A 27,827-nucleotide genomic window follows, 5' to 3' on the forward strand; every position below is an offset into this window, starting at 1 on the left:
GGTCCAAACTGTGATGGCATGGTAGATTAAAAATGATGGATTGGGATGCGGCCCATGTGATAGCCAGTGGCTGAGATTAATTCAAGCATTCCATCCGTCACCTCGTTGAGTTTGCATTTCATGCACAGTGAAGCCATTTGTGTGCATGTAAAACCATTTATATAATGGAATTGCCTCATATAGCTGGGCCTGCTACTGTCTGATAACTCATTTGCAGCCTCAGTTATCCTTGTCATATACCAATTGTGCCTTCATCTGCACAGTGAAGGCTTGTATATGCAGGTGTAGCCTAACATGTCCAGGTTTACCCACACATGCCCAGAGCAATCTCATAAGCACAGGTATTGTCTCATATCCCTGTTCAACCACATTAGAATAGTTATAGCCTGCTTCCATTCCAAAAGACCTTGTGTGACATGCAGCATTGATGGAGTTTATCTCTCCGGAGTAAACTTGACTGAAGTTTTGTGAACAAAAGTGTTCACTCTCTTTCTCTTCCTCCTTTTTGTTTGGTTCCTACTTGGTCAGTTCATCGTCACTAAAATATGTTCTTAGAGAAATAGGAACTGTTTGATTTTACAAGGGTAATGGACATCAAATGCTCACAAACACACAAGCAATATCAAAAGTGAGACCTGTAAAAAACAGAAAAGGCCTGATGTTGAGGACCCTATGGTAGGATTAAAATAAATAAAGCACCAGTCAAGCGGGAGAGCCAAAGCTGGTCTTATGAATATTTTTCTGCCTGGGTCGACCACTGACCTAGGTCTTCCCCAGCCTATATTACAGGCCGGAAAAACATTAAAGAAAAACAAGATAACTTTTACCCACACATTCTCCTGGCACTACCAGGACCAAGCACACCCTGAGGGCTTACTAAAGGGCTTAGGTGTAAAAACAATTATCCTAGGCCTTGCCGAAGTTCTTCCCTTCTCTGCCACTCAAAGACAGGAGAGCTTTGTTATCTCCTAAGCCTTCTGGCAGTAGGCTTTGCTCTTTTAAAGGAGCAGCTATGAGCCAACCCAGTCTACCTAACTCTAATTATGTTGTTTAATGGTTAGAAGTGTAGTTGCTCATTGAATAACCCCCCACCCTTGCCCAGAGGCTGTGTGATTTGAGTGCACCTCCCGGTCTTATCTAAAGGATGTTGACCCCTTGCTACCTTACCCTAAGGGGGTCACAAAAGTAAGGGTGAAGGCTGGTCTGGTCTGGTCTGGTCTGGGCTGACCACAGCTGTCCTGGTGCCTTGTTCACATATGAGAGAAGGTACTGGGACAGTTGTCAGCTGTCCTGTTTATCCTGCACTATCACAAAAAAATAAAGTGCAGGAGACCGGGGCAGTTGTCAGCCCTGTGTCCGGGCGAAGTTTGTTGTCTAGTAGCTCTAGTAGCTCTTCACCCTTGAGCAAGTAGAGGTGATATTTGTTAGCCCGAACGTCCGAGGCTCCTTCGGAGGGCTTCAAGGCAGACAGGACTAACTGGGCCCCATGCCTGGTGGTTTAGGCAGATTGTCACTTGTGTCCTGTGTCCAGTCCTACTATGGCTCGACAAACTATGCAAAGTGGTCCATTTCTGCCCTTGACCATGACGGTAGCCAGGGTGAGCACCTCAATGTGTTTCTAGGAGGTAGTGTTGAGGATAAAGACTCAGCATTTAAGCAGTCACACAATAGATAAAATAATGTAATGTCCATCCAAATGATTGTCTTTTTGGAAATAGATAGTTATTTTAATCAAAACAGAACTTGATTTGGTACATTCAGAGTAAGCAAATGCACAGGGATGCACTACAGGTGAGTCAAGCAAGGAAGTATTCATGATTAAAGATCAGTGGCAGGATCACTATGTTGCAGCACATAAGCTTCCTAGCATTCTATGCCCCATAGTTCAGTATGTAGCAAATGACTATTCAGTTCTTCTATGAAGAAAGTAGTCTTTGATACATTTTCTCACCTAACTCTTTTAGTAAAATGTTCACTTTCTATGTCTCTGAGCCGTGTAGAATTACCTGTTGTGGTGTACATTCAGAATTCAGAATGTGTAAGTGGAACAGGGCATGGTGTGAGCTGTTGTGCTCACTGGAGCTTGGGGAGGCAACCCCTCCATTTATTGGTGACCTGCAGGCTGCACGTATACTCCTTCTGCAGTATGTGGTAGTGTTTGCCATGGAACATCTTCCCCCTTTGTCCGGGGAGCTAGTGTAATCACTTAAGTGCAATGACAGCAGTCACAGAAGGATGTCTGCGTCTTCCTCCACAGTACTCTCTGAATCAGGCAGTGTTTATAGTTGACACTTCCAGGTCAGGCATGACCTTTCCGCAGTCAGGTTTGACTCAGCAATCCAGCAGAGAGAGCGGAGGATTCTGTGCACTTCACAGATCTTTTCAGCACTCTCCGACATTTCCTTTGCTCCCTCTTGGCCGATCACTTCAGGTTTGACAGCTGAGTTCTTCTCCATGAGCAAACAGACTCATGAGGGTAAACCTCTCTCCTCTCCCAGCAGGTCGGCTGCTTCAGGATCACTGGGAGACCTATAGTGCCTTTAAGCAAGACTTGCAGAAACCAGGTAATGCTTCCTCACTTTTGGGAGAGAAGCTATCAGCATTACTAGTCATGCAACACAACAGCTGTTGAAGGCAATGAAGCAGCTGAACCTAGAATAAAGTGGTAGGGAAGTTTGCAACCCATTTTTATACAATATCTTCAGACCATAGATATAGATCTATTTTCTAGGTTTAAAAAATGGTTTGGCCTGGTTTCTTTTCATAGCTAATTTGTTCTGTTGTGGTTGGTCTGACATCCTGCCTTTCATGGTATTTCCATTGTATTATATATTGTACACAACCCAGGGGTTCAGGAATCAGTTCATGATTAACCTGTACCATTTCTAGAGAGCTGTCCATCACATCACTTTGTAATATCTCAGGGCGTAGCTCATTCTCCTCCTTAAACTCTTTTGAAACTGCCCATATCTTCACAATCTCACTGGAGGCATGACTCCAACTGCTTCACATGAAACACACACTTGGATTCCCTTGTGGAACCTCTGTCCACCAAGTAGTTTACCTCAGAAATCTTCTGCTCCTCCTTATATGGTCCATAGCAATTGTTCTCTAAAGTTCTATGGTAAGTGATCTTCAGCTCCCACACCTTCTGACCCTCCTGATAACCACAGCGACACAAGATGATGGACGGAGTACTGAAACATTTCAAACACTGACCCCAGTCACAGATCTGGGTTAAATCCATAGTTTTTTTTCTCACCATGCCACCCCAGTTTGGACCCAGCCATATGCAAATTAGTCTTGATCCTGTTCCCCATGTGAACAGTCCAGCCCGAACTGCCAGGCCAGATCTTCCTTGGACTGGAAACAGGCACACCGAGACTGGTTTCGTAGTATCACCCCTCATCACCTAGGCTAGCTTGAATCTAGTGGCACAGTGAGCAAGGGACCCACACATCTGGGCATACCCTTGCACGTAGGGTGAACATAGCAACACAACAAGATTATGGACGGAGTGCTGACACTTTTCAAACACTCACCTCTAGTCACAGATCTGAGTTAAATCCATCCCTCTTTTGCTCCCCGTGCCACCACAGTTTAGACCCAGCCATATGCAAATCAGTCTTGACCCTAAATCCAGCCCGAGCTGCCAGGCCAGGTCCTCCCTGGACCGGAAACAAGCATCCTGGGACTGGTTTCGGGGTATCACCCTTTATCAGCGCCACTGGATTCAAGCTAGCCTGACCCGATTCATAAAGGTAAACTTTAACTTTTGTGTAAGTTTATGATTTTTTTCTTGTTCACAAAGGCATTTTATAAGTAGTATCTCCAGGACTGCTGAAAATCAGGGTCAGAGGAAGTAGATTAGCTTAGTGTCACAACAAAACCCGTTCAATACCTGGAGGTTGGGGTAACAAGACAGACTTCTAATATTTATAAAGGAAACTATGAGGCTTTTCTAATAACCTTGAAAAAGACCTGTGGAAAAAAGGCTTCAAATTCCTCCTCTCTTCTGCGTTGGATAAGTCTAATAAAATAGTCACACTTCCCTATTGACTTGTGTGTTTGTAATACCTTCCCGTTATCTGGCAATAGCTTTTTTAAATAAATGTTAATCTTATGAGCAAAGATTAACAATAATGTACCTTTAACAAACATATCATTAAATATGTATAAACAACATATTTTGGATAATAACTTAAAGAAATTTAGAATACCACTAGTTACACATAAGATGTATATATGTAAAGATATTTATGTAGCACAAGTCATGCTGGGTAGCAAATGAGTGCCACAGAATAGGCAAAGGCCAGGGGAAAGATCATGATTATTTACAAAGAGGCAAATAACAGTAGACTTCAGCCTTTTTCTGATTGACAGGTGGTTTTCAGTAGTCCTGATGTCAGTCTTTGATAGTTCCCATACCCTGGAAGTGAAAACAGAGATGACCTGCCTGCTGTCTGTTTCTTTCTTTTTTGCCCATCTTTATATTCAGCCTGGAGATGTTCTATCTCCTGGTACAGCACTGACCTTGTACTGACAGGGTATCCAAACTCTGAAAGTAGAATCATTGGCTAGAATTATTGCATAATTATATTGTTCCTTCATATTCTGTAACAGTCTAACAAATAGGGTTTAAATCATTTTGTTTTTGTTAGAATAACTGCCAGTGATGTATTTGATCTCGATGTTTGGACATAGCTATTGACATTAAAATTTGTAAGCAAATATATAAATCATCAGTCTTGAGTCACAGAATATGTTGCTTTAATAAGTGTTCCTTAGATGTCCGTAAATGTATGTAGTCTGGCAAGTGTAAACTAGAATTAAAAGACATCTGAATGCACAATTCTTTCGATCGCTGTTTTATAATTTGTAGTATTGCTGTTATAACAAAATAGGTAGGCTTACCTGTCATCCCATTATGCTTGCAGACCAAAAGTACCATTTGAAATGCCTACACCCGTGGTTGAGTGGAACTCCCGGGTATTTCCAGCCTAGGACAGGTCATATGTATTGCTATTGTAAAAATATGTTGGTATGCATGTTCTTAAAAAGTACGTCACAACACAGATTTATAAAACCTTAGACAGATGTTGCAGTTTCTTTAGCAATATAATTTGTATAATGTTAACTTTGCCTGTGATCATTAAAGGTTGTTTATTGCATTTTTTGCAGACTTCTGCTTTCAACCAGTATTGTTTTATAGTCCATATAAGAGCCCATCAAAATATTATGCCCAAATTATTGAGCATCAGTGATAAAAAAAATCCAAATAAAAGTTACCAAACTCCAGGTCAGGGTATCTTTTGTGAATTTTATCTAACACCTGAAAGTGCTTTGAATTTCTTGGATTTGCTTGAAAAGTCAGAAAATTATGATTGTGGTTCTGCAATGTATATAACAGAATTACCTGCATAGTAGCAATTATAGAGACAATATTATGCGCATGACTGATGAGACCACCCAAAATTTACTTGACTATGAGAATAAATGGTTCCATGATATCTTGCAATAATGGGCACCTCTAATTCAGGCTTCTTTCAACAGTAAAATTATTTAATAGAGTTCTATTTGTGCCGACAAAAGCTATTGTTATTCTGTATATTTTTTTATTTGACATATGCCTGAGGTATTGGAACCAGTGGCGTAGCGTGGGGGGTTCAGGGGGGGCCGGCCGCACCGGGCGCAACATCTGGGGGGGGGGGACTCGAGTGCTAAAATCCACGGGTTAGGGGGCGCAAATTACTTGCCTTGCCCCGGGTGCTGACAACCCACGCTACGCCACTGATTGGAACTGCTTATTTAATAGTACCTGTATTGGTCTATCTTACTGAGTGAACAGACTTAAGTAGTGGAAAAAGACATTTCCACATCCTAAGCAATGTCTCTTAGTCTGATCACAAGATTTGCCTGCACAGTCAGTGAGTGCTCGGATAGGAGTGCTTACTATGGTTCCTATTGTTATTACCTAGTTCAATCTACAAGCAAATGCATTATTATCTCAATTTAGCACACTTTGTTAGTCAATGGCATTACAAATCAGTGGCTCTTTGTCTTTTTTCTTTTTCAGAAAAGCAGTATTGTTTTGCTGACTGCCTGGGTGTATCAGACTGTCTTTCTGCAATGAAATGAAAGAGCTTAATGAAATTCAATTGAGGATCATCAGTTTCTGGGACTATTTCATCCGGTAATGATGTATTTGAATTTGGGACTTCCTTGTTTATTTTTTAGCTGATACCTCTGTGACTACATTGAAATAAGGAGCTGGACAGCTATCCATTAACAATCAGATTCATATTGCGCAGTCAATAGATTTTGTATATGCCTTAAATATAATTTTTGAAAGCACCATTCTATCTTTTAATAGGAAGATGGGATGAGGCTTGTGAACTGGCAAGCGATTTTCTATTAAGGACATACAAGTGGGCTTTCTTCGATATCAGGTTCATGGTTTCTTTGAGACAAAATGTAGGAAATTGATCCTTCCTGTAGTGTATTAAGCTCTGGACATAAAATAAACAATAGCTGACATTAAATGCAGTACCATTTTGACTATAATGACATTGATCTGCAGCTAAGGAGTGTAAGATTATCTTTAAGATTATCGTTGACTATAATTCTGTTGTTAGTGACTACCATGACTTGTGGCATTTTCATCCTGTTAGTTGTGCAATTGTCATTCTTTGAGAGCTGTGCATGATTTACGTGACAGAAAATATACAAATCAGAACTGGGTTAAACTGTGGACAAAGCAAGAACTATCTGTGGCATTACTATACCGTTACTCCACACAGGGGGACCCACACAAAAAATCTTGATTTGTATTCCATAAAGTCCTGGTTTCTAGATTCTGAGACGCTACCTCAAATACATAACGATTTTTGATTGAACAATTTCAACATTACTCCCAAGACAAGGTGTAATTCTTTCTATCCCACACCTGCTGCAGTAAGAACTTTATAAGATGCTGCCACTAATATGTAGGAGACACTGCAGGAAGGTATGCAATCCTAGTACTCTTTACCTTGTAGGATAACGATTCTCTAAGTAAGTTTGCCCACTTTACATCTGGGGCGTTAAGTATCTGTTAAACATCTTGGGCAATAGTCACCATTTTCATACCTAACCCACTTTCACCTGACATACCCTAAACATTGAGAGTATATATTTCTGCCAAATTGAGGAAGACTTCTTTGACAACCCACCTTGAAGTAGCTATGCAAAAATCTTAATTCAAATGTGAAAGAAAGCCCTGAAGGGCTATAGCATGCAGGCCACTGATCAATTATGCAAAGATAGCTAAAGATATTGCTGCTTATGAGTTATAGTTTGTAAGCATTGCTGTCTAGATTGCTTAATTTCTTTCCTCACCAAAGAAGTTAGAACCCAAAACCCAGAGTAATGCAGGGGTTGCTGCTTGGCCGATTCAATATGACATGTCTTGTATTTTAGACCTTTGCAGAGACAAAAGGAGGTCATTACAAAGTGTATAACCACTGGTTTTGATTACGTGTCTCAGATTTTTTTTTGCACTAGTAAGGTTTCCATCTCTAGTCAGTTTATCCTAAGAGAAGCAGATATTTCAATGTTTCCCTTTCATCTTGAGATCGTAGAAGCTGACCCAGCCAGATAGTTGGTCGTACGAGAAAAATCAGAGCTGACCTTTCTACCTAGGTCTCTCTTTTTCACTATACTTCGCATAAACCCACTGGTAAGGCATTATCTTTCCTTTCAGGATCAGGAAAAGTTATGTGGTGATAAGGTTATGTATTTCCACGTTTGGACAGGACTATAGGACAATCAGGCAGTGCCAATGGGATGGTCTCCCAGGTCAGTGTGTGGGCCGTTTATTGGTTGTTTGTGGGCTTGTGTTATAGTCTGCTTGGCCGGTTTTTACTGTTGATTTCCCTGATATCAAAATAAAGATTGACTGAAATTATGTTGAGACTGTGGGATTTGACGATGTTGGCCAGTGGGGTCATATATGTGTTGAAGAATGTGGGGCTGAGGGATGAGCCCTGGGGGACACCACAGGTGATCTCCTTAGGTTCAGAGACGAAAAGTGGGAGGTAGATCTTCTGGGTTCTTCCGGTGAGGAAGGCGGTGATCCATCTGAGCGCATCTCCTTGGATGCCAATGTGGTGGAGTCTTTCGATCAGCTTGTGGTGGGATATGATGTTGAAGGCTGCCGAGAGGTTAAGGAAGATCAGAGCTGCTGTTTGTCCTCAGTCAGGGAGGGTTCGGGTGTCGTCGGCTGTGATCAGGGTAGTTTTGGTGCTGTGACTGCTGCGGAAGCCAGATTGGGAGGTATTGAATAATTGGTTCTGCTCCAGGTATGTCACGAGTTGCTTGCTTATTGATGATTTTTTCCAGGTGTCCGGAAATGTTGTGGTGTTGATAGAGGTGTTGAACAGGGTGGTGAGCTCCTGGCTGATCCTTTGGTTTCGAAGGTTGAAGATGTTGTGCGGGGATGGGTCTGTGGGAGCTCCCGAGTGGATGGATTTCATGGTGGAGGTGATGTCCTTGGTGGAGAGGAGGTTCCAGGTGATCAGTATGTGGTTCGTGTCGATTACGGTGGTGGCATTTCTGTCGAGGAAATCGATGTGGTTGCGATCTTGTCGTGGAAGAAGTGGGCAAGGTCGTCACACAGCTCCTGTAAGTATGTGAAGTTGTTTTCTTTGGTAGTCGGCTTGGAGAATTCCTTAATGATGTTAAAAAGTTCCTTGGTTTTGTTGGCGCTGGTTTTGATTATCCGTGTGGCAAACGAGTGTCTTCTTTGTAGCCCTCAGCAGGCGGTGGTACAGGTTGAGGGAGGTCTTGAAAGCTGCTGTTTCGGAGATGTCCTTTCTGGCGCGCAATCTCCTCTCCTGCTGTTTGTTGTCTCGTTTCGCTGTTCTGAGTTGTTCTGAGTTGACTTGCCTTTTTGAAGGTTTTTCTCTGGATGGTGCTCTTGATGGGGACGATGCTGTTGGCGCAGTTGGTGATCCCGGCGTTGAAATTTTTCACTCCCTGTAAGAGGTTGGTGGCGGTAGCGAGGTTGGAGGTGTTGAGGGCGTCTGTTAGGGTAGTCTCTGAGATTTTGTTCCACCTCTGGTGGGGGCGCTGGTCACCTTGGGGGTCGAGATGAAGGGGCTGGAGATGCCTAAGTGGACGATGGAGTGATCTGTCCATGTGAACTCTGTAACATGGCTGTATTTGATGCAGATTCTGGAGGTGAAAATAGGGTCCAGTGTGTGTCCTGCGGTGTGTGTAGGGTTGTGGATAATCTGGGTCAATCTGAGGTTCCTCATATTGTCGAGGGGGTGTTCAGTGTTGTTGTCATTGCTGTGGAAATTTAGGTCACTGAGGAAGATGTGGTCCTTGGAGTCTAAGGCTAGGGGTGCAATGATGTCTGTGGTGTTGCAGAAGCTGAATTGCGGGCCTGGGGGTTGGTATGCGAGGGTGCCTCTGATGGTTGTTTTGTCGTCCATGTGGAGCTTGAAGTTGAGATGTTCCGTTAGTGTTCTGGTGTTGTCTGTGGTGGTGGTGCAATGTATGGTCTTTTTGTGGATTATCGCTGTTCCTCCTTCCGGCTTTTTGGCACGATCCTGGTGGGTGATTTTATATCCATTGGGGATTACTGCGGCAATGTCTATGGCTCTAAGTGCAAGACCCCACAGCCAGCTACCTTAACCAATCCAGTTGCTGCTCTTATGCTGATAATAATGCTAAGCCTCATGAGAGAAGCTCCAGTATTGGTTGGAGGGGCTGCCTCAATGCTCCTACAGGCACTGGAAGTCTATGTCTGCTCTCCACCCAGCTGTCCAAGAAAGCTCGGGATGGAGATTTTTGAAGTGTGCATGTTGGGCTGGCTGTCGCCAGAGAGCCGACCAAACCAACATGCACACTTCAAACTGAAGAGGCCACTCCTCCATGCTGTCAATCAGCAGCAGTGGCCCATTGGCCCCGCCTTCACACGTGGCTCGGTCTGGAAGAGTAAAAATAAAAAGGTAATAAAACAGTTTTATTGCCATTTTATTTTTCATGGTTTCTGCACTCGCACCAGGGATGGGGGTGGGGAGGTGACACTCCGTCGCCGTTATAGGGGAAATGCTGCGGCATTAAAGGTAGATTTGCTTTCTTCATTAACACAAAGATTTTTGTATAGCTTTACTACCACATCTGAGGAGTGAAAGTTCCATTCGAGCAACGCCCATGAGTTTGTGCACAGTCACAAATATACTTGTTTGTGAGTATTTCAGAATATTTTTCTGGACTAATTCCCTCTTGAAAATTGCTAGAGATTTACTGCTATCAGAGACCATTTTGGGTGCGTAGGGAAAACGGTTCTCCGGGGGATAAATATTTTCCATGTCGAGAAAATAATATATTTTACATTAATACAAGCACGTTTTCCCTTGCACAATTTTACACTGTATACAGTAGTACATTGGAGAATGACTTTGTAAATTAACTTGTGCATATTCTTCCTGTAATCTTGCAGGTTTCCGCTCATTCTTTGAAAACTTTGAGAATTTCAACTAATCGAAATTGTGTGAATGAAGATTTAGGTCACTCGAACAATCAGTTTTAGCATTCCACTCCTGCTGGGGGACTGTTAAATCCCCAAAGAGCTCCAGTTCTCCTTTTTATTGTAACACCCAAAGTTGAAAAGAAGTCCGTGGAAGAAAGCAGAATGTCTCTCTGAGATTCTACAAATTAATTCTTATTTTATTGTTGCTCAAAGACTTTGCTGTTACCGAAAAAGCTTTTAATGGATGTTGCAATAAATAGAAAATCCACAATAAAACCATTGTGCTTTAATCGTTTTACAAGTCCTTTATACTTAGAACCGCGAAAAGGGACATAGGACCCACACCGCCCCATGCGTTACCTTTCTGTAATATAGCTCTGTTTACAAATATTTGTTTTACCCAGTTTATACAACATGACACAGGAAAAATGCGACAGAAATTGTATCTATCAATGCGCAAGTTACATAATTCAAAAGGCTCTTACCCTCAGGTCAAACACTTTAATTGGGCTTTTGATAGTTAATTAGTATATGTTTTTCAAAATGTCTATTTGCTTATAACAAAATATGCAAAATGTAATAATTTTATTGGCTTGAAATGCCTAAAAAGTATGGACATGTGCATTTAAAATTGACAACCTAATCTCATGTCTTTGAAATGATTGTAAAACGTATTTGATTATAAATGTTCCCTCAGTTTGTGTTTCTTGGGTTTCAAATCAGTTACGGCCTCTATCATAGTGATTGAATCGGTTTTCTTTTGATGTCCGGGGCTGGGATACAATGAGCCTTGAAAACTGAGCACAAAGTATGCCCATTTAGCACTCAACACTCAGGGCTGTGGGTCGAGCAGACCAATGCTTATTCAGGGATGTGGTTTAGATTTAGAGGCTCAGAGCAAAGTAACACACAGTAAAGCATTACATAATTTGATTGTCCAGCCATTGCTTTACAGTACGCATTAAAAAGTACTGTACTCAGTGCACAACACAGTACTTCAGGAGTACAAGGACAGTGATATTAGAATACGGTTATTAACTACAGGGGGATAGACCTGTAATGATCACAGTGGCCTAGTGATTTGACTTCTGTCTAGATATTTGACTGGTGGTCACTTCATATGTCTCTGATACCAGTCTTCTGGGACAGCAGTGGTCGAATGGCAAAATCAGAAGTGCCCAGGTGTTTCCAATGTCTTTCCGAGCCCCAGCATTACTAGAAGATCACAGTGCTGGTGCCTTTAGGCCTTTGAAAGCAGGCACCTGAATGCAGCACTGCTAACCGGCCCTGCCTTTTCCCAAAATGCCTTTCCATATTACAGAATGTTGTGGTCATGCCCAGGAGCGCTCACGGCTGTCCTAATAGCAGTCACAGGCCCAAAGAAACCTGCCACCTAATGAAACGGAGAGCCCACCCCTGAAGTCTTCCATACTTGTAAGGTAGAATCCAGTGGAAGATTTCAGATGTTTCTTGAGCTTGTGCTCCATGATACTTCGACAAGCTTTGACATGGGTGCAACCCTGGACAGGGGAACTGCCAGTTTAAAATAGTGCACTCCATTTTGGGAAACAATGGGTTGCCCCAGAAATGTGTAGGGGAAATACCAGACATCCACTTTGCAAGTACTTCAGGGCAGGCTCGTAAAACCATGCAGGGGCTTTCTTGTCCCAACATGCGAAAAGTGTGGATCAACAGTACTATTAGTGGTTGTGTGTGTATATCAGTGGTACATTGAGTTTGATATTACAGCACATCATCAAATTCAACTTTCTGATGGATACTTCTAACATCAGATTCCATTCCTTGTGAATATTCCCAGGCGTCAGACTGAATCTGGAAACCTTAATGCAGTTCTCCTGTGTGCCAGTAGGTGGCATCATGCAGCTCCGTGCCAACGTCATTCCACTCCGAAAGTGACAAATGGAGCCACATATAAGTTGCACTCATGCGCAAGGACATCTGTACTTTTGTTTCCGTCCTTGCAGTCGCAAATCTGAAGATTCTCCTTGGTCTTTTGACTGAGTCTTTTTTCCCAAATTATCCATTGTGTGCAAGGGAAAATTTCATCCTAAAACAACAGGGTTTAAACCACCGTGTGAGGACTGTTGCACACAGATGTCTGTGATAGGCGTGCTTGGTGTTGGACCATGACTCTGAGGCCTGTGGCGACTGTACCAAGATTGATCCAAAGGCCATACTGTACTGTGAGGATTAACCCTGGTGCACCCTGAAGTCTCAGGTCCATAGTTGATGATGCAGCAAGTCAAGACCTTGGGAGATGTTATCCTGCGTATATCTAGCACTCTACCCTATTCGCTCTAGTGCGCTTACAGGACCCAAGGATCTTCAGGGGCCTCCATTCCGTCTCCCGCCATTGGGTCTGTTCTCAGCGCTGTCTGTGCCCCTTGAACCTGTTTTTTTTTTGTTTTGTTTTTTAATACAGCATGCTGTGGAACTCGACTGGAAGGTGTATGAGAACTTACACAAGCACCAGTTACACTACATTATTTACTTAACTGAACATATTATAAAGAAAAATGAAATGTTTACTTACCCATTGAGCATCAGCTCTGGTGCCTTTGCCATTGATGCCAATGCCATTGACGCTATAGGACGATGTGCACCCTGTTGTGCTGTCTAACTCAGAGCAGAATCCACCATGACCTTAATGGAGATTGTACCTGCTCCAACTGGCATGCATCTTTTGAGCAACCCTTCAGATTCTATCACTTTGCAATTACCACATGGTACAGCACAGACTTTGCATAATCTTTTTGGCACAGACCCAGACAATAATAACTATGATGAAGGGGATGACTGTATTTCCTAGTGTGACAAAGAAAACCATATGAAGAGCTTTAGAATGCCAATTGGCTGGATACTTTCCCGGATTTGGTCCTTGTGTACTCCCTCTGATCCTGCCAGGAAGGAAAGTTCCTCTTTTACTGTCACAATGCGAAGGGCAGCAGAGGTTATAGATTTACAACCACCCACTACAGAAGAAAACACTAATGTCTTGACAATACTTAAGGCTTATCAGGCTTCCCTAGAGCCACTATTATTATTTAATAAGGTGCTTACAGATCCTCTTTTGGGCACTTGGTTGAAACCTTGTTCAAGTCAGCCACTTAACAAACTGGTTGCATGTCACCATCTCCTTGCACCAGTCAACCCACCCTTTCTCACTCAACACCCAAAGCCAGAGAGTTTGATGGTACAGAGGTCCACCAGCAAAATCAATCCCAATGCTTTCCCTACTACTTGTCCTGATCCCAAATTCAAACATATAGACACTGATTTTATTATCCCCCAGCCTGGCCCTCACATCTGTAAATGTCATCTGTATTCTGGTCTGATATTCTCATTCTCCTTGGGACTCTGTGGCACAAGCTTTACCAGCTGTTCTGAATGACCTTCAGCCATCCCTTACTCAAGCTTTTCAGGGCAATGGGGCAAAATTTGTAGTTTACTCTGGACTTTACACAACCAACTGATTAATGTGAGCAATGGGCACTAGTGTGGCTCTTTGGCGCTGTGCTGAATGTAGACTACAAGCTTCTTTGGGTATGCCCAGACAGTCTTAATCGAAATGCCATTTTGACTCTCTCACGTTTTCTGTGAAAAAGCGGATTCAGCATTAGAATGTTTCAAAGAGAGCAAAGCACAGCACATTCATTGGGCCTTCCTGCTCCCACAAGATAATTCCACCAGGAATTTCGCCCCCTCCTTGGTTAAAGTAGAGGTTTTCCATTTCACCACTGACAGACTTCTCCTCCAGCCCAGCAGGCCTTTAAGCCCTTTTTGGATGGGCTTCAGTTTTCAGACACAACATTGATGACAGCAGGGACAATGTGCAGTTCAGTTCCCCTACCCCTCAAGCAACCTACAAAATCCCTTTAGTGTGTACTTGTTGGCACACAGCCACTCTGTAGGAGGAAGGAGCCAATATTTCCTCAAAGGGTGGGAAGGGAAGCCATCACTTCAGATAAGTGGGTCCTCTAAAATGTCCATCGGGGCTACACCCTCTCTTCTTTCCACTCCAATGACCCTTCCCTCATCAGAAGGACTGCTGAAAGAAGACAATCTGTCCATCTTGCTTCTGAAAGTACAAGCAGTTTTGGCCAACGGGCCATAGAGAGGGTTCTGGCCTCAGAAGAGGGAACTGGGTGTTACTAAAGCTACTTCCTTGTGCCGAAGAAGGGCAGAGGCCTTTCTCCTATTTTATATAGTCGCTCTCTCAACGCATGTCTGCGGTAGGTAAATTGAAGATGCTCACTGTTGCCCAGGTTCTGTCTACCCAAGACATTGGATAGCAGAGTTGGACCTGCAGAATGCTTATTTTCATAGTCCTGTCCTGCAGGCCCACAGGTTCTCCCTGCAGTTTGTAGTGGGCCAGGAGCATTTTCAGTTTGCAGTGCTCCCTTTTGGGCTCACTAGTGTTCCTCGACTGTTCACAGAAGTGATTGCCAACATCACAATGCACTTTGGGGTATTAGTCTTCCCCTACCTCAGTGACTGGCTGTTGAAGCTGGACTTGCCCCAGGCAATCATCAACCACCTACAGATAATGGTGAACCTACTAACATCATTGGTGAACATTCTAACATCATTCAACATGCTGAAGTCCCATTTGACCCCTTTGCAAACTCTCCCTTTCATCAGAGCTATTCCGGATGTGATACGGTTTTGTGTCTTTTCCCGGAACAGAGTGTCCAGGACATTCCGGCTATGAACCTAATGTTTTAGCTTCTGTCCTGGATCTCAGTGCAGATGACTCTTATTCTCTTGAGATTGCTGGTCTCTGCATCCTCCTGGCCAAACATACCAGATGGCGCACCCAGGCTCAGCAATGGGACCTGAAATACTAGTGGGTACAACATCGGGGAATCTTTTGGATTATATCCAGATTTTAAAGGAGACTGCACAAGATCTGCGATATTGGCTACTATATCGCAATTGTGCCAGTTGCAGGCCCTATCTTTACCCCACCCAGAGTTGACAGTGGTCACGGATGCATCACTACTGGGTTGTAGAGACCATTTGGGAGAGGTGTCGATCAGAGGCCTCTGTTCTACGATGGAGACTCAACTCCACATCAAAAAAGCAGGGTGGCGTGCAGTCTTGTGCCCTGAGTCAGGAGCCCCTGCAGCTCTGGAAGTGGCGGGGAATTTCTCTAGTGGTAAACCACCTGGCGGGATCTTTAAACACCAGGGCAGACAAACTCATTTGCAGCCTGATAGCGGATCACAAATGGCAGGTGCACCTGGAAGTGACACTGAGTGTCTTCCAGCAGTAGGGATAATCCTGGCTCAGTCTTTTTGCCACCACCAAGAGTGCTCAATGTCAGCACTTTTGCACATTGGAATTTCCAAGGCAGCTCTCGCTCGGGGACGCCTTCCATTTAGAGTGGGGCTCAGGACTTCTGTACACCTTCTCACAACTGCCTCTTGTGCCCTGACTTTTGAAGCAAATCAGGAATGACTGGGCTCAAGTCACCCTGATAGCACCGGATTGGGCCCAAGTCACCCTGATAGCACCAAATTGGGCCAGAAAGTGTACTACACGGAACCCCTTGGCATAACAATATGTCCTTTGATCAAGGTGCTGCTTTGGTAGGATATTGTGTTGTAACAGCAGGGCAGAGTGCTGCACTAGGGCTTGCCCAATCTGTCTCTCCAAACTTGAAGGTTGAGGGGTAGCAGTTGCCCCTGTTTAACCTTTCTGCGAGATTGTTAATATACTTTTGTCAGCGAGTCATCTTTCCATAAAATCAGTGTATACAAATCATTTTTGTCAAATTTGTGAATTGATGTGGCACCTGGCAAATTAACTCTTTACAAGCAAAGTTGTCTGAAGTTTTGTTGTTTTGTTGTTTGTTTCCTCTCTAGGCCGAGACTTACTTTGTGCACTGTTAAGGTCTTCCTATTGGCTATTTTGGCTTTTTCGCATTTGCCTAATGAGCTTTTGTAATTTAAGCACTTGTTGGGATGAAAATCTTTAAAGGTTTGCAACATTTTTTTCCACCAAAATCCTTTATAATGCCTTATTGGGACTTGAACTCAGTCCTCGCTTTTTTGATGCCACTCTTTTTGCACTGCTGCACAATTGTCCTTTGAGACTTCTGATGTTGAAGACTGTCTTTCCCATCACTGTAATATTGGCTAGCTGTCTGAGCGAGATGCAGGCTCCTTCTATCAACCAACCTTTACCAAATTCTTCCCTGATAAGTTGGTGATGAGGACCGAGCTTCCTTTCTATCGAAAGTGGTCACTCCTTATCATGTCTGGAATGCTATCACCCTTCCAGCATTCTTTGCTCCACCTCATCCCTCTAAAGAGGAAGAGAGTCTCAGTTGTTTGGACCATAAGAGGGCACTAGGCTTTTATATCGATCATACCAAGGAACATTGAGTGGATGATCAGTTTTTTGTAGTGTTTTCCAGGGTAAAGAATGGAAGTCAGTGCAAAAACGGACCATCTCTTGATGGATTGCTCTCTGCATTAATACGTGGGCGTTGTTATACACATTTGTAGAACTTTTTAGTATAAGCTAGTTCACAGACACACCACCTTGAGAGGTTTCTGCTATGGTATCTACTCACAAGGTGAGGAAACTGCAGTTTGAAGTATCCAAAAAAAGAACAAGTTACTTATCTTTGGTAACAATCTATTTGACAGAGACTTCAAGTTGCAGATTCCTTACCTGTGAATTTCACCCAGATGTCAGCTTGATCCAGAGAATTTTCTGAGCAGTACCCCTGTGCGCCGTTAGGTGGCGTTGATCAGCTTGCATCCGTTCTTGGCATAGTCCGCATCGGATATGATGTTGCAGGTCCTATATAGACCCACACCGGCGCGCTGACATCAGTTTTTTTCTTTCTGCGCCAGCTAGTGCTGATCTGAGAGAACTCCCCCTCAGTCACTTTTCTTTTTGACTGGGCTCTTTTCGACGTTTGTCAGAGAATTTTTTTGTTTTCTGCTCCTAGTACGTTGAGCATGTTATCGAGGGAGGCCAGGTTTAAGTCCTACGGGTCGTGTCATCGGGTGATGTTGGTGAAGGATCAGCACCTCATGTGTCTTTGGTGTCTTGAGCATGACCCAGATTCATGCTCCGAGTGTCATGACATGTATCCGAAGGCTTTGAGGTAGCAGTCCCTGAAGCTGATGGCAGGCTGACACTCGACTCAGCGCAAGTCATGCTCCTGGTCAAAAGGAAGGTCCTGGAGTCCTTCACCATTGTCACCCCACTCCAAGTGCCTTGGGATGATTGGGTAAGTTGAAGCACAAGAGTCCTAAGGAACCTGCACCTTGGCTAAATTTGCACCTCCCTGAGTTTCTGGGAACTGGAGCGACCCCTGCCCAACTTAGAGAATTTTATGAGGCCATGCACTTAATTCATGGGCAGCCCAACTCTGCTGGAGTGCCTTTGGGCCACGGGGAGTCGGAAGGGGCCCTTTCTGGTGCAGCTCTGGCTGCTTCGGCCTCGGCGTCAAGGGTGCACCAATGGATCCTGTCGGGGATCCGGACTGGCATCGGTCATACCAACCTTCCCTGACACCAGTACCTACAATCCCAGCGTCACCCGCGCCTATGGATGGTGCCATTCCCATTTTCATTGCTGACTCTGACACAGAGCAGGATGGCCTTCATATGATGCTGACTCTGATGCCCACAGGAACCTTGTCTCCTATGTCGGATCCTGAGCCCCTTTCTTATGGGCGAAGTTACGCTGAAGAATGAGGGGGACCCTTTAGAATACCAGCCCCAAGACCTATGGATTGGCATACAGACTTGGGTGATGCCAGTGGACTAGATAATTCTCCTGATATTGGCATGCTTTCTTCCCCTGGCACAGTGGAGGGAGCTTCCTATTCCATGGTGATGAGAAGAGTAGCTGAGGTCTTGGACCCCAAATTGCCTTCGGTAGCTGTCAGACTAACCTCCTGACAGAGGTGCTCCAGCCTGCCTGGAGCTTTCACCTTAGATCCAATGCTCTCCTTTAATGAAGCCCTCACAGATGTCTTACTGGGTACTTGGTCCAAACCCAGCACAGGGGCTCCTGTGAAAAGGACAATCGCCCACTGCCATCGCCCCGCTCCTGGGGACCCAAGCTTTCGGACACAACATACCCTTGGGAGCTTGGTTATCCAGGACTCCACTTCCCGGGGTGCGTTTCCTTCCGCACCCCCGGATAGGGAATCTAAAAGGTTGAATACACTTGGGAAGAAGATTTTTTTCTTCCGCCAGCCTAAAATTGTGGTCCGTGAACACTGCATGCCTTTTGGGCCGTTATTCCCACATGCTGTGAGAAAATGCTGCCACAGGTCCTGGAGGAGGCTCAGGCTGTACTCTCTCAGGTAGTTGTCTATGGGAGAGACGCTGCAAAGTTCACTATCCGTTGTGGACTGGACATGACTGACTCAAGACTGACTCAAGACTGACTCACTGGACTCACACGACTGGTATCGTCGACAGGTTGAGGTGCTGTGCCTAGTTGGGGATGTCTGGCTTTTCAGGGGATATCCTGGCTACTTTGATGATCCTCCCGAGTCTGCCTTTCACCCCTTTCATGGCTACGGAAGGGGCCTCTAACTGTGTCCAGTTAGAGACAGGATTCTCCATCACCTGCTCCACTGGCAATCCATCATGTCAGAAAGGTGAGTTTTGCAAATAGTCCGAAGGGGCTACACCCTCCCCTTCAAGACAAACCCTCTATCCATGCCACCGTTATACATTTGGATGACGGAGTTTCACCTGTCCCTTCTTCGTGAGGAATTTACAGCTCTCTTGGCCAAGGGAGCAATAGGGAGGGTTCCCGTTACAGAAGTAGGTTGGGGTTGCTATTCCTGCTACTTTCTGGTGCCCAAAAAGGACAAGGGCATCCGCCCTATTCTAGACCTTCAAGCCCTCATTTTATCTGTCCTGGACCCGGGAGACTGGATGGTAGCGTTGGACTTACAGGACTCTTATTTTCATATTCCCCTCCTGCCTGCACACGATGTTACTTGCAGTTCACTGTAGACCATGAGCACTTTCAGTTCACTGTGCTTCCCTTTGGCATTACTAGCGCCCCTCAGGTGGTCACCAAGGTGATGGTGGTGGTTGCAGCTCATTTGCACAGATTGGGGGTTTCAGTCTTCTGCTATCTCGACGATTAGCTGTTGAAGGCTGGCTCACCCCAGGCTGTCGTCTTCCACCTCCAGACTATGGTGGACCTCCTGCATTCACTGGGGTTCACTATAAACATGCCGAAATCACACCTGACTCCCTCTCAGACACTCCCTTTCATCGGAGCTGTTCTGTACACCGTGCAGTTTCGGGCTTATCCTCCTGAGCGGTGGGTTCAGGTTGTTCAGGATACGGTACCAATGTTTCAGCCTCTATCCTGTATCTCGCTGAGAATAACTCTGAGGCTGCTGGGCCTCATGGCCTCCTGCATCCTGCTGGTGACACATGCCAGATGGCATTTGTGGGCTCTGACGTGGGAGCTGAAGTTCCAGTGCACAAAGCATCGGGGGAATCTCTCCAACAAGGTTCACATCACTGCGGGAACTGTCCAATATCTGCTGTGGTGGTTAATGAACCACGATTGGGACAGAGGCACATCCCTCTCCCTTGCCCAACCTGATCTGACAGTAGTGATAGATGCGTCACTCCTGGAACGGTGCAGCCAACTGGGAGGGGTGGAGATCAAAGGCGTCTGGTCTCTGGCAAAATCGGGATTCTACATCAACCTGTTGGAGCTCTGTGTAATCTAGTTAGCATTGAAGGCATTTCTTCCCTCTGTCAAGGGGAAGATTGTGCAGATGTTCACTGACAACACCACCACCATGTGGTACTGCAACAAGCAGGGCAGAGTGGGGTTGTGGACCTTTTGTCAAAGAGGCTCTGCGCCTCTGGGCGTGGCTGGAACAGCAGGGCATATCCTTGGTGGTTCAGAATCTGACGGCCTCTCTGAATGCCAGAGCTGACAAACTCAGCCAAAAATATCTACCGGATCACAAAAGGCATCTCCATCTGGAGGTTGTGCAAGGTCTCTTTCAGCAGGTGGGAGAGTCTTGGTTACATCTGCTCGCCTCTGCAGTGAACGATCAATGTCAGCAGTTTTGCATGTTGGAGTTTCCAAGGCAGCAATTGCTCAGAGAAGCTTTTCATCTCGAGTTGAACTCCGGCCTCCTGTACACCTTTCTGCCCATACCACCTTTGCCCAGAGTTATCAAGAAGATCAAGAATGACTGGCCCAAGTTATCCTTGTGGCTCGGGATAGGACACAGAGAGTCTGGTATCCCGAGCTGTTGAGCATGTCCATTGATCTTCCGATGAAACTGCCACTTCGGGAGGATCTTCTGTTGCAGCATCAGGGGAGGGTTCTTCACCCAAACCTGTCCACTTCTTGCATGGAGATTAAGTGGGGGCAGTTGACAGCTTTTGATCTTCTGCCCAAAGTTTATAACGTTATCTTGGCAGCCAGGCTTCCCTCCACCAAAATGATATACGCCTGTCATTGGAAGAAATTTGTGGCTTGGTGCACAGGCAAGTCTGTTGACCCCTTTCTGTCCCTCTCTTTGATATTCTGTTGTTTAGACTTTTTCTGGCATTGTAGGGCTCTGCTATGGGCACTCTCAAAGGTTATTTGATTGCAGTCCAATTTCAGTTTTTTTTTTGGTTGCCTTATCAACCTTCTTTGTTTAAGTCCCCTATTGTAAATAGGTTCCTTATAGGCCTTACACATATGTTTTCTCCATCCCCATTCGTTATGCCCCAATGGAATTTGAATTTGGTTTTGACCTTTCTGATGTGTGCTCCTGTCGAGCCTCACCACAATTGTCCTTTCAGGCTTCTCCCTTTGAGAACTACTTTCCTGGTGGCCATTACATCTGCTCGCAGGGTGAGTGAGTGAGTTGCAGGCAATGTCATCTAAGGAGCTCTATATTTCCACCTACCCTGACTAAGTGGTGCTTTGCACTAGGGCCTGTTTTCTGACAAAGGTCGTTACGCCCTTTCAGGTAGGCCAATCCATCAGCTTGCCTACTTTTTACGCACTCTCACATCCTTCTAAGGAAGAGGAGAGACTCCCAACGCCTGGACCCAGAAAGAGCATTGGTGTTCTATCTTGATCATACAAAAGAGTCCCGGTTGGAGGATCAACTCTTGTTGGTTATGTGGTTGCTAAGAAAGGTTGACAGCACAGAAGTGGACTATCTCCAGATGGGTTATACTCTGCATTAAGATCTACTATGCACTAGCCAAAAAGCAACCCCCTGAGGGCTTGCATGCTCATTCTACTTGAGCTACAGCTGCAACCACTACATTAGCAGGCGGAGTTTCAGTCCTTGATATCTCTCAGACGACAACGTGGGCATCCTTGACACGTTCACCAAACACTATTGCCTACGAACTGGAGACTTTTCCATCTAAAATGGTCCAGATTTTAGAAATCTGCATACCAATCATGCCAATTTGGTAAAGAGCTCTGCATCTGAACATGGCCATACTACAAAAAAACTGACGTTAGCACGCATAAGTGCCACTTAAATGGGACTTCTCCCATTGCTACTGGAACAGAATGATGTCAGCACAGAGCCTGACGATGCCACCTACCAGTGTACAGGAGCACTGCTTTAAGGTTTCTGGATTCACTCTGATGCCTGGGGAATAGGAATCTGCAGTTTGAGTATCCACCAGAAGTGTTGTTACTGACGGCATCAGCAGCCAACTCTGAAGTAGAACACTTTCCTTGACCTGCCCTTCAATACTTTGTCAGTGTCAAACTCTGACTGGTTTGCCCCATGGGGACACAGTGTCGACACAGGCTGACGGTTCTGAATTCCACCTGGGTGTCTGAGCCCTTGTCATTAGGTTCACATGACCAGTACTGAGGTGAACCGGGGGAAAGGGGATTAGGACAGAGAGAGAGAGAGAGATGTTGTCTTTATTTCAATCATTGCTTCAAGGGTTTGGTCCAGTTCTCGTGGTTCCTAACACTCCCTGTAGGACATAAGCAGCCTTGTATACATCAAGCCTTCTCGGATTGTGTTAGTCTCATATAAATCAAACATATTAATATTTCTACCTGCATGGATCCCCTTTCCCGATTATGATGCTCTCTCACTCCCTGGTTCTTCTAAATGCCTGTGGGCTGTCCTGCACAAGAGATAGTGCCACCTGCTCTCCCGCTAATGTATACCAGCTTCCCTCACCCATAAACCTATTCACCTACCTAAGGTGCGAATGAATGGATTCCCAACTAGCTTAGACGATCGGTTGGAATGCTACAACTTGAGTGACAAACATATGATCAAATGTAGGGCATAGAAACCCAAGCAATGACTTTGAGCGATTGTGCCTTACATAGATTATAGCCTTCTGGCGTTTTTTGCTATTACAGTATTTTGAGCATACTGGTATCACAGTGCGATTACACAAATTACAGTATTAATGCACACTGTCATCAAGGTATCACATAGTGATTAATAAGTTTGCAGTGTTAATGCTTACTGAAATCAAGGTATCACAGAGCGATTATTAAGGTTGCAGTATTAATGCATACTTACCTCAAGGTATCACCGAGCGGTTAAGTTGCAGTATTAACGCATACTAACATCAAGGAATCACAATAAGCAAGCATGTGTGTTTGCATGTTTGTCAACAGGCATGCAGCATACGTGCTCAATTATTGTCAACAGTGATGTGAATAACCATCAAATACTATAGGCTTCAGTAATCAACAACGCTACAATCAGCGCAAGAGGTGTTCACACTTTACACTTGAATAGGCTGTGTCTTGCCCTTACACAAAAGGCTTGTTTATCCCCTACTGGTGTCTGGAGCCAGAGTTGGGGAGAAGGGAAATTCTTGGAACTGGTCAGTTCTGGGTGGAACCTTCTCCCACCTTCTAGAAGCTGGGCACCTGTAGTATAAGTACAGGGGCTCTTGCCGCATGATTTTAGAGTACTTTTGGGAACTGGGACTGAACTTCTGTCAGGGCTGCTGAGCTGCAAAAGGACTCATCTGGGCTGCTTTTCTGCTTGTTGCACGGCTGCCAGGTGTTCTGTAACTGAGGGTTACCAAATCCTGTGGGTCTGCCAGGAGGAACCGCCATTCTGCCCTGATGTGCTGGCCTACTGTACACTCACTGTTTCAGTGTTCTCCCAGGAGCCAGCATGGGGCCTACTGTGCTTTTGTGGCTCCCTGGTCCTCTGAACATCCCAGAGCTTTGACCTGGGTTCTAAGAGTGTGGTATTGTCGTAGCGCCTGCATGCTGGTTTCCATTTGTTTGGTAACATTTGCACCTGGTGAGTGCTGTACCGATTCACCTCATGTTCTTCACTAGTGTGGGCGAAGCTCTTCCGTGACCTTAATAGTGGCCCAGTACGAGGAGACTGGCTGGAGCACCCATCGGCTGAAGAAAAGCCCTCCAGTAGTGTTTCTCACCCCTTATTGCCATGAGAGGCAGGGTTCCCCTGTACTGAGGCAGCTGAGGGAGGAGAGCATCGTGGACAACTTTGTACGCACTGGCAAAGCAGCGTTTACGCCTCCCCTTATTGCTGCATGTATGAGGATTCCTCACCGCTGGCCCTGCTCTTTAGGCTTGCTGTCATACCCCCCTATCAGGACTTTCAGCTGATGTGACTACAGAAGCCACGTGGCTGCCCCCCGAGGGTTGGGCATCCCTCACACTCACCATGTGGGGTGTGGGCAGAGGCTGGCCCCTGACAACTCAACTCCACCGCCCAGTGTGATCATGGTTGATCCTGTACACGTGCAAGACAGGGAGGTCCTCCCGCTAAGGCTGGCAGAGTGTGTGCCCCTCGGTCAGGCGCACCTAGCAAAACTTACCCCACTCCTATTTTCTCTTGGTGGGGTAAGTCCGCAACGGGGCCTCACCTCATCCCCTTTCAGTGCTTTCACCTCATCCCCTTTCAGTGCTCTGCGGGTGGAGGAGCCCACACCAGAAACTTTACTGCATTATACATAGTAGACATCCAGAGACAAGATTGCTTTCATTGATACTTCCTTTCCACAAGGCTAACTGGAATATTACTGTAATACTGTTAATAGTGGTACAGGGGATTCTGTCCCCCCGTGGGCTTTTTGGGGTTGATGTTCCTGGTGGGACATCATGATTTCTGTAGTTCTGGTGATATTTGGCAAATGTATGTATTGTACTCCTGACCAAACTGCTACATTTCATGTCCCAAACACCCACTGGCATACGTTATGTTCGAGATAGCAAATGTGGTGCAAGTGATGGCATAATATGTGGAGAATTTATGATGCATGTCATGAGGCCAGCAGCCTATGAACCTACTTCTATTTTTAGTATGCAACTTACTCGCCCTGACTAGAGTGATGGCATACCCTAGCCATCCAGAAACCCCCTATCTTAACACAGCTTTACTAGTGCATTTGCACCTTTCCTGACCACGGTAGTTTCAAAGTCATCTCAGATTGCTATCTGGAGTCTCAGTGAATCTGTGGACGGAAGACAGTTTCATGACAGAGAATCAGTTCTTTCTTTTCATGAAATCAGTATTTTGTATAAGAATGAGCAATTCAAAAATTTTAAATAGCTGGTTGGGTCGGTTGCTTTGAGCTTCCTCGTCATGAGTAATTTGAAGTAGGATAACTTAACTTGGTGTGAAAGGTGCATCAAGATAGCAAGTTGTTGAGGATAATCCTTGCTGATGATGTAGCTGCTTTGGATGTCCTTGTATGTCTTTTCCATACAGGATTCCGACAGGGAGCCAGCTGGCCTGCTTTTTTTGATCAGTTGCTTCAGCTTGGTCTTGGAGGGTTTATGTTAAGGTAGCCAGAGACTGTTTCTCACTGACCTCCTGTGCAATTTCTAATGTTAATCCTGATCTCAGTAGGCTCATTGTTAGCTATCTGGTTCCTGAGATATTGCTCCAGGTTCTTCGTTTTTTGGACAGGTTCATTTGCAGTGGTAGTGCAGACAGCTCAGGAGTGAGGGATTTTGGTGCTGATGGACTTTGGTTGCAAAATTGTGAAAGTATCCTAGGTAGTTATTTGAAAGAGAATATAAATTTTGAGATCCACTAGGGATAGTGCAGTATTTTTGCATTCCATTCTAATGGAGTGGTATTTATTGAGGTACCTTGTGGTATAGCCGTGTGAAAGATCATGATACATCATCTCCTAGCCAGGTGTTAGTGCTGAACAAGATGTCCGACTTTGAGTCAAAAATGATATTGTTGATTATCAAACAGTTCTTGTTCATTGATTGTTCTTTAAAAACGAGTCCGCTTAGCCAGAGCAGGATCAACGGGTAGAAGAAATGGAGGCTTTTGGGATAAGGGGCTGTCGGGGTTAAGTAGTAAATAAAAGTTAGAAATGGGAATTAAAGTTCTGATATTCTACCTGCACAATGTGGCAAAAGCCTTTTGACAGGGTTAGGGTTTATAGGAGATGAGATCGAGCATATTTGGTTATTGAGCAAAAGAAGACAAGCAGTATTAAAATGAGTGGAACAAATGCCATATCTATTTTTAAAATACTTCAATCAGTATTGGTATAATATGATCTAATCTTCTGGATATGGATGTTAACAAAGCCACTGCATTGAGGGATCATAGTAAATTTTGTGAGTGGAATGTAGTAGGGAGTTTGGAATGATTAAAAAGAGGTGCTAACGATGATGTGCACTGGTTGATCTGGAGATGTCAGGAGAGAGATTAAGGGAAGGGAGTTACAAAAAGTAGGAAATGGTGGGAATGGTAAGAGGGGTTTAAAATGGTAAGGAAGGAAGGGTAGATGGGGAGTGAAAGAGGATGTAGTTTAGAGAGTGGAAGATGTTTTCTGGAGTCTGGGCGGTAGGAAAGGAGCAAAGGTAGGAATAGATGAACAAAGTAGGAAGAGGTCAGAGTGACGACACATGAGAGAAAGAAATGATTACGGTCTAGTGCTTAGTTTGAGCTGGTGTTTCCAAGTGCTCAGGACCAGCACTTACGACAGTCCACCAGAATAATTTCATACATTGAACTGTTGATGTGCTCACCTCAAAAAATATCTACAAACATGTATCATTGTTTGTCGATTTGTTTCTCAGGAGAGCATATAAACAGTACAAGTTGTTAATACCAGCAGTCTAGGCCATTTTAACAGCATTGGGTGGCCTGGAATAGTCTGAATTACCTCGTTTGTAGGAGTGCAGTGGTTAGCAATTGCGTTAGTACTGTCATCGGCAGAGCTTCAGAGGCAATATGTGGTACAAGCTGCAGGAGCTTTCTGAGAATAGCCCTGGCACTTACTTTTTTACAAATAAAGTACCAGTTAGTTCGAAAGTTGCAGAATGTTTTGAGGGGCAAGGAAAGGGGGTCCAGAGGGAATGATTTTCCTGGGAAAAGGCAAGAATGTATGCACCTTGTCAGCAGGTGTGGAGATTTTCTTTTACATGGGTCATCCTTGAGGAGGTAGAGAAAACAGAAAAACGTCATCAACCGAGAAAGCAGGAACATAAAAGAGTGAGGTTCAGGGGCGGCCAGTGTCTAGCAGCAGATTAAAGAGGCCTGAGGTAGATTCAGAACTACAGAGCCTTGACTTTCAGCGCGCCGACATTTAATAGCACTGGGTGCGAGCTTCTAAGCAGCGCTTTGGGCACCAGCCATGGGTCGCCAGGGGTGGCAGCTGCCCCTGGCGCTGTCTTTGTGACCCTTGGCCTCAGAGTGGCAAATTCAGTGCCTGGAACACAGTGGCAGCTCGTCCTTATGGGTCAGTTGGGGCTTCACTCTCTCTGTTTTGTGTCAATTATTTTTCACACTAATAGTGAATAATGTGTTATTTACTATTAGTGTAATAGAAATGGAGTACAATTAGGTGGAATATGCCCTTCCATGGCACCTGAGGTAAGCAAAAAATGCTTTTAAATGTATGTTATGGGCTCACTGGCAGGCGAGAGTGTGTTTATGTGTGAGAGAAGTAGGTAAGTGTAAATTTGTGTGCATGTGTAAGTATTTGTGTGAGTGAAAGTGAAGGTCAGAGCGCATGTGATGTCACTAACGCTACCCCTGGCATTTTGATCAATTGACGTCCATGGCACCAGCACTCGTTGTTTTACAAATTAAGCATCGTACCTATGTGTTAGCGAACTCCACCTTTAAGTAGTAAACGCAAGTCCAATGGGAAGATGCAGCTTCTAAGAGCTGGCAGAGGTCCACCGAGAGGCAGCTATGGTGCCTGCGACAGGAAGCGGCAGTAATGGCATAGCAACAGGCACTCATGCCTCACGCATACATGGCCTCGGGTTGCTGCAAACGATCTGGCAAAGCAGTGGCGCAATGACCTCACGT

The 27,827-nt window shown here is 44.9% G+C and overlaps 1 protein-coding gene across 1 annotated transcript in view; it reads left to right on the plus strand.

The window, feature by feature from the left end:
• The window catches only part of PTPDC1 (protein tyrosine phosphatase domain containing 1), a 227,818-nt gene that overhangs the window by 73,486 nt on the left and 126,505 nt on the right, over positions 1–27,827 (plus strand). The window contains exon 3 of the mRNA XM_069206402.1: positions 6,077–6,193. The gene's annotated coding sequence lies outside the window, so the exon portion shown is untranslated. The remainder of the gene's footprint in view (positions 1–6,076; positions 6,194–27,827) is intronic.

Source organism: Pleurodeles waltl, chromosome 9 (genome assembly GCF_031143425.1).
Source record: "Pleurodeles waltl isolate 20211129_DDA chromosome 9, aPleWal1.hap1.20221129, whole genome shotgun sequence".
Lineage (NCBI taxonomy): Eukaryota > Metazoa > Chordata > Amphibia > Caudata > Salamandridae > Pleurodeles > Pleurodeles waltl.